Here is an 8,066-nt window from a genome sequence, read left to right as displayed (position 1 = left end):
GTATAAGAGCGTCTGCTAATGACTTAAATGTAATGTAAATGTAAATGCCAGGGAGATATCTATACTGTTCCAAGAAAGTAATACTAAGTGTATGTTGTGTAGTAAGCTGTTAGTAGCCCATGTGCCTCACACTAATAATTCGGTCCCTTTCCCCCTCATAACTTAGCCTACTGTTCTGACTTGGTGGTGCACATGTAGCCTGTAGCCTGTTTTAGAGAAAAGTCATTTTCGAATATTGTAAGAGCTTTCAATGTCTGCTTCTTTGCCCCCTTTATTTATCCTACAGTTCTGACTTGGTGTACAGGGAGAATACTGTAAGAACAGCCCATGTTCTAATTATGTCGCTGTACATTTCAAAGTGCTGAACACATAGTTATATTCAGTACGTCGGGCTTAGCTCGCTCGTTAATGTCTTAATCGAAATAACGGAGTGTGTCAAACTTACAGCAAACAACACTAAAACAAAAGGGTACAGAGTAAACACAGGTTCCAACTGTCACACATGGCAGCAGGGAATCAGACTAATGTTCCAGTGCTGAGGGATGGCTGGCGTCCATCTTGGATCAACCTTGTCCCTCTCACTTAAAGTGTTGCGAGTGGTGAGAGTGAGACATATGCTTCCTCCACATAGGGTCTGCTCTACCATCTCACCCAGGGAGATCCTCATGATATCATCCTCTGTTCTCTCTCTCTTTGTTCTCTCTGCTCATCTTTTCTCAGTGATTCCATTTGAAACTGTATATGTATTGTAGATTGTTCATTGATATACAGTTTCGCTCTCAATATTCCAATTTCCAATCTCCCTCATTCCCTCTCTCAGATGTCAGTGGCCAGTGGAATGTTTGGGTCCCAAGGGACGTCTCGGCCATGACCAACTCCTGCGTGGTCATCTACTTCACGTTCATGTATGCGGCCACACCGCGGCATCCACGACATCTGGTACTTTGGCAAGCCTTACCCCCAGCTCTTCCCACCTGTGGTGTTCAAGACATTGCGCGTGAAAGTTACAAAGGGCGTACCAAGCTCATTGGGGACCTGCACCAAAGGAACTGCACCCTGCTCATCAGTAATATAGGTACAGAGCACTCCCTGAGGTACTACTTCCGTGCCGACCTGGACGGTGCCAACATCTACACCTACCCAGACTTCTCTGAGCTCAAGGGCTGGGTAAGCCTGCTGAGACCCCGAGAGGCTTTTTTTAACAGTGTTTTTTATGGTCTGGATTGCCCTCGCCTGGTATCATATCTGTTTGTGCTGTCTTGCCAACTACTGTGGCCACTGTTTGTGTTGACATGGCATAACAATGACAGTAGGAGTTGGCAAGCACAAATAGATATGGGACCAGCCTAGGATTGCCCTAGCTGTGATTATAATTATTTTCAATTTAATGAGAATAGGTAAATGTTGTGAACTGGTTTATTTTAACTCATTCACTCTGTCCCCCACACCAGCCCACATTGACATCCCTGCGGAGATAGTTGCTGATGACGTTGGCATGCTACAGCATCCTCCAGACAACTGTCCAGAGAATAGCCTAGAGATCCAATGGATGTACACAGATTACATGCCTGAACCCCACTATACCTTAGACTACGTGGAAGAGAGCAACACAGCCGCACTGTCAAGCACGCTCACCTTCACCACCAAGCCCATGCACAATGGGAGACAGACAGTACTGCTGCCTGGCAGAGAACAAAGATGGACGAGCCAGCAGCTCTGGGGTGGAAGGTAGCCTAGTGGTTAAAGTGTTTGGCAAGTAACCGAAAGGTTGCTAGATCAAATCCCCGAGCTGACAAGGTAAAAATCGAATAGTATTGTACCACATTACACCATCCCAACTCTACATATCAGTCATACCTCTCTTCAGATGCAACTCTCATTCTGGAAGAGTCCATGTGCACAGTGGTGAGGGAAGGAGTCCAGTGTGTTTTCTTGGCTACGGGTAACCCTGAGCCCATCATTGAGTTCTACCTCCCCGACAAGAACATCAACGACACAGACGGCCTCTACAACTACTACATGCACATGGATGGCCACATGTCCATGGGCATGATAAAACTACGGGAGAAGGGTGAGCAACCTGGGCACTGCAGCGTCAGCAACATGTACGGTCGGAGAGCTTTTATCTGGAGTTACAGCAGGAGAGTGAGTACACAAGTTCAGGTTTATCGTTAAACACAGAAACAAACGCATACAATTAAAATGCAAAACATTGTATAGCCAAGCATACATGAGAGATAGAACTGAAATCAGAAGTGTAGTACCTTTATATGATATCTAGGTTGACTGTATAAGTAACAGCACCAACTGGCTACCCCATTGGCTTGATATGGCAATGGCATTATCTTGAATGTAAATACGTTATAGTACCTAGCTAAATTGTATTTCTGTTCCTACACTGTCTTCAATATGATGTGCTTGTCCGATGTTAGAGAAGTACATGATGGCAGGGATCGTTGGCACCATCGTTGGAGTGGCTGTCATCGCCTTCATCATCGCAGCAGTGAGATATGTGGGCCATAACAACAAGAAGTGAGTATCCACCCTTCACTAACTGTGACAGGGGTCAATGCGAGTTACAGGTAGTAATTTCCTGTTTGAATTGACGATAAGGAAACCCTTCAGCCAGCCATCCATTCTAAAACACCTGTGTATTCATTAGCGGAAATGATTGAACGATGGACAACGTGATAATCATAAGTTATGCTAACGCCAGAGCGAGTTCAATTAATTTGCCATCCCTAGTCCCATTTCTGAAATCCTCTGAGATGGAGATCCAAAATGGCTGCCTGGTGGATTGGGTTAGCAAGCCAGTCTAACCGTAGCCGAAAGTTTGCAGGTTCTTTTCCCTGCTTTGATACTGCTTTGTATCCTTAGCCTGCTATGCTAAAAATAACTTAACTAAGATGCTTCAGAATTATAGCAATATATCACAGTATTTATGCTGCAATAGTTTATTAGACCATGCCTCAGGACTACTTGGCCTGTTGACTCCTTGTTGTTCCCAGTCCACCTGGCTGTGCTGCAGCTCCAGTTTCAACTGTTCTGCCTGCGGCTATGGAACCCTGACCTGTTCACCGGACGTGATACCTTGTCCCGGACCTGCTGTTTTCAACTTTCTCTCTCTACCGGACCTGCTGTCTCTAACTCTGAATGCTCGGCTATGAAAAGCCAACTGACATTTACTCCTGAGGTGCTGACCTGTTGCACCTCTACAAACACTGTGATTATTACTATTATTTGACCCTGCTGGTCATCAATGAACGTTTGAACATCTTGGCCATGTACTGTTATAATCTCAACCCGGCACAGCCAGAAGAGGACTGGCCACCCCTCAGAGCCTGGTTCCTCTCTAGGTTTCTCCTTAGGTTTCCGCCTTTCTAGGGAGTTTTTCCTAGCCACCGTGCTTCTACATCTGCATTGCTTGCTGTTTGGGGTTTTAGGCTGGGTTTCTGTATAGCACATTGTGACATCGGCTGGTGTAAAAAGGGCTTTATAAATAAATTTGATTGAAATTTCCGACGAAAGCTTTTACAGAAAGTCGCTCCAAGACAATGTGCCAGCTCAACCACAACTAAACCCTTGAAACAATAACCATGAACGTCAACCATCAACCATAAAATGTAAGATTATTAACTACGTTGGGAAACAGGCACTTGTTTTAAAATGGATGCCCAGGCTTGGAGTGTCGCCCTGAGTTATTGGCCATGAGACCGAGTCTGATCTTGTAACTCCACCCCACGGAGAAATGGCAACCCTGGGCGGTACCTGGTCTCTAAACTGGAGAACCCAGCGTTGTACTACGGTCTCTAAACTGGAGAACCCAGCGTTGTACTACAGCACAGTCAAGAAGGACAAACAATGTCTGAGAAAGAAAGTGGTGAGACATGATGATGATGATGAACATGATAATAATAATTTACCCGTTGCTGATACTATACCCGTTGTTACGGATACACGTAGTGTGTATCTGTATTTGTATTTCTTTCTCTCCTTCTCCCCTCACAGGTGACAATCATCACTCCCCAATCAGTCATCAATCAGTCCCCAAACAGAAGACACCTGCTCCTCTTCCCCCTCACCCAATCACATCCCTTTCCCTTGGTTTAAAAACCCAGTCAGTTGTTTTCTCTCCAGATCAATCTTTGTGTTCATTATCTCTCTCTCTCTCTCTCTCTCTCTCTTCTCTCTCCTCTCTCTCCTCCCTCTCTCTCTCCTCTCTCTCTCTCTTCTCCCTCTTCTTTCTCTCTTTCTCCTCTCTCTCCTCTCTTCTCTCTCTCTCTCTCTCTCTCCTCTCTCTTCTCTCTCTCTCTCTCTCTCTCTCTCTCTCTTTCTCTCTCTCTTCTCTCTCTTCTCTCTCCCCTCTCTCTCTTTCTCTCTTCTCTCTCTCTTCTCTCTGTTCTCTCTCTGTGTGCGCGCGCGCATGCTGGGAATTTTGGGAGTCTTGAGGTTTGGTGAGGAAGGACTCTGTCCTAACTAACTTTCTAGACTCTTGTCTGATCTTTTCCTTACATTTTATTTTCTATGGTGTACGGTTAATGCAATATTTGTTTTAGCGGTATCCACAGTTTTTTTTCAGAGTTAGGTTGGAAGAGGACAGAGTAAGTTTTCTGGGGTTTGCAAGGTGTGGTATGCGCGATGGCTTCTCAGCCTAGCGCGGAGGAGATGCTGTCTATACGGCATGGATTCAGGTGTGTTCCTGAGAATGGAGTTAAGGTGGAGGAGGTTCTGCTCGCGGTCGGCGAACAGGTAGGAGCTGAATTTATACATTCTGCTTCTAGAATGAACAAAGCTGTGGTTGTGTTCATGAAAAGAGAACATTTGGTTGGTAGGCTAATTGCTAGCGGAATATTTGTAAGGGATGTGTTGGTGCCAGTTTTACCTCTTTCTACCCCTTCGACAAGAGTAGTCGTTGCAAATTTACCTCCGTTTATTACGGACGATCAGATCAGGAAAGAGCTGAGTCTTTTTGGTAAGTTTGCTAGCGGGTTTCGTGTACTGTCGGCAGGTTTTCAGGCAGTTGCTGTTAAGCACGTTGTTTCGTTCCGGAGGCAAGTGTTTATGTTTCTGAACAACAATGAGCAACAGCTAAATGTGCATTTTAAAGTGAGGCATGGGGAGGGGCTCTATGCAGGGTTTGCCAGCACAGACAGTCTACGGTGTTTTGAGTGTGGGGATTTGGGGCATAAGAGCTTTGCATGCCCACATAAATGCCGTAGACAAAGTGAGGGTACAAGCGCTGGTGGGGGAAATCGAGATCAAAGTGCAGGGGGTAATGAGATGCAGACAGCAGAGGCTGGGCCTAGTCATACCAGGGATGGGTGGGTAGCTGAGGCTGGGTCTAGTAAAGGCAAAGAGGATGGTAGGGTAGAGGAGGCTGGTCTAGTCAGACTTAGAGATGGTGGTGGTAGCGGAGGCTGGGTCTAGTCAGACTAGAGATGGTGGTGTAAGCGGAGGCTGGGGCCTAGTCAGGCTAGAGATGGTGGGGGTAGCGGAGGCTGGGTCTCTCAGGCTAGAGATGGGTGGGGTAGTGGAGGGCTGGGTCTAGTCAGGCTAGAGATGGTGGGGTAGTGGAGGCTGGGTCTAGTCAGGCTAGAGATGGTGGGGTAGTGGAGGCTGGGTCTAGTCAGGCTAGAGATGGTGGGGTAGTGGAGGCTGAGCCTTGTCAGGCTAGAGATGGTGGGGTGGCTGGGCTTAGCTATGATATGGAGGGTGGTGTAGAGGATGCTAAGTCTAGTCAGGTTATGACAGTGGATGAGGAGAGTACAGTGGGGAAGTGTAAGAGACTAGGGGGGGAGGAGGAGGGTGCCAAGCGGAAAAGGAAAAAAGGTGTGGTTAAAGGCACAATGGAATCTTTGCCTGTTGCTGTGGGAGATGCCCTGACCAGAGAGGAAGGGCAGGTGGTCAGGGTGGGAGATAGAGATGAGGAGGAAAGTGAGTCTGAGGAAGAGGATGAGGAGTTATTTTTTTCAGACTCCTCTTCAATAGGCCCGGAGCTGACAGCCAGTCAAGCAGAGGGGTCTAAGTACACGGTGAGGGAACTGACAAGGTTCCTGAATGAGACAAGGGGAAAAAAAGTCAATCTTGAGGCTTTTTTCCCTGATTCAAGAAGTTTGTACGATCAGTACAACATGCTGTGAGAAATGAGGGGCATGGTGTCCTCTCACCCAGGAAACGGTTTAGGTTGAGGAAGTGGGTCACAACAGTGCGTAAGGGTCTACCTTCGGGACACTGTTTAGATGTATACTTTCTTTCTGACACTGGGGTTTTTGAGCTTTTGCTATTGGTCCTTTCTCTGCTGGCCTTTTCTCCCACTTCTTATGGAGACTCTACGGGTAGGCTCGCTCAATATAAATGGCGCCAGAGATGCGGGGAAAGAGGAGTGTGTTGGGTGAATATGTAAAACAAAAAAAAGTACAGGTGTTGTTTCTGCAGGAGACACATAGTGATGTATTGAATGAAGTCGATTGGGGGCTCTGGTGGAAAGGGGCAAGTGTGTTGAGCCATGGGACAAATCTTAGTGCAGGAGTGGCAGTCCCTTTTTTGCACCGGGTCTGTCTGTAAAATTTGCTCCTCAAAGGAGGTGTGTAGGGGTAGGCTCCTTGTTGTTAAAGCAGAAAATTAACAAACATGGGTTTGTCTTTATAAATGTGTATGCGCCTAACACAGGGAGAGAAAGAGGGGTTCTATTTGGGAGTCTTAGACAGGAACTCTCACAGGTAGCGCCTGAGGAGACACTGGTGGTTGGAGGGGACTGGAACTGCACAATGGATTTTACAAAAGACAGAAATGGGGAAGAGCCTCATTCAGTGTCAGTGGGAGTGTTAAGGGATATTATTAATCAGTTTGACCTAGTGGATGTTTGGAGAACTAAACATCCGAACACAAGACAGTATACATGGGTGAAGGTTTTTGGGGCTAGGGTGAGTGCAGCCCGACTTGATCGTTTGTATATGTCTAGGAATCGGAGCAATAGGCTGTTGGGCGCTACCATTCTCCCGGTGGGGTTTTCCGATCATCACATAACCATGGCTCGGCTGTCTATTTCACCAGGGCCCCGGCAGGCATCCTATTGGAAATTCAATGTAAAGCTCTTACAAGATGCCACTTTTTGCGCAGGTTTCCAGACCTTCTGGGAAAGGTGGAGGCAGCGAATAGAGGATTATGAGTCTCTGAGCCAATGGTGGGATGTGGGGAAAGTCCAAATTCGGCTTTTCTGTCAACAGTACACAGCTCTCTCATCCTCAGAGGCTAGGAGAGTTTTGGGGGAACTAGAGCGGTGTATTAGGGAGATGGAGGTACAGATGGTGGGGCAAGGCAATGTAGGCCTCCAGGCTAATTTAGCTGAATTACGCAGGGACCTGGGCAGTTTTTTTCCAGGTAAAGCAAAGGGAGCACTTGTAAGAGCTAGATTCTCCATGCTCAAGGAGATGGATGCTCCCAGCTCCTTCTTCTTTGGTTTGGAAAGACAGAGCAGTGAAGCCAAGGGTATGCATTGTCTACGGCTGTCTGATGGGGGGGTGACCTCTGTGGTGGGTGAGATGCGGGAGCGGACTGTGGAGTTTTATACTGAATTGTATAGGGCAGAAGAGTGTGATCCTTTGTGTGCTCAGGTCTTGTTCACAGGACTCCCTAAACTCTCTCTGGCACAGAGGGATGATTTGGACGTTCCTCTGTTGTCCCATGAACTGGCAGAGGCCGTAACCCAGATGTCCACCGGTCGTGCACCGGGGGTTGATGGACTCCCAGTGGAGTTTTATAAAAAATTCTGGGGAATAATTGGACAGGATTTCTTTTGCGTGTTGCGTGAATGCGTCGGGGTAGGAGAGTTGCCGATGAGCTGCCGTCGGGCGGCTCTGACTCTCCTGCCCAAAAAGGGGACTTGTGTGAACTTAAGAACTGGAGGCCTGTGGCATTGCTCTGTGCGGATTACAAGATATTTGCCAAGGTCCTCTCTAACAGACTGAAGTCCCACTTGGACTCGATAGTACATAAGGACCAAACATATTGTGTACCGGGACGCTCAATCACGGACAATTTGTTCTTAATTAGGGACATGTTGGACT

The 8,066-nt window shown here is 47.1% G+C and overlaps 1 pseudogene; it reads left to right on the top strand.

Annotated features, from left to right (window-relative positions):
* The first annotated feature begins 542 nt into the window (after positions 1–542).
* LOC115187834 (myelin-associated glycoprotein-like) lies at positions 543–3,959 on the top strand (annotated as a pseudogene).
* Positions 3,960–8,066: the final 4,107 nt, after the last annotated feature.

The sequence above is a fragment of the Salmo trutta genome, unplaced genomic scaffold (genome assembly GCF_901001165.1).
Source record: "Salmo trutta unplaced genomic scaffold, fSalTru1.1, whole genome shotgun sequence".
In the NCBI taxonomy this organism is placed as follows: domain Eukaryota; kingdom Metazoa; phylum Chordata; class Actinopteri; order Salmoniformes; family Salmonidae; genus Salmo; species Salmo trutta.
The sequence above is the reverse complement of the archived record's forward strand: the minus strand, read 5'-3'. Positions and strand labels throughout refer to the sequence as shown.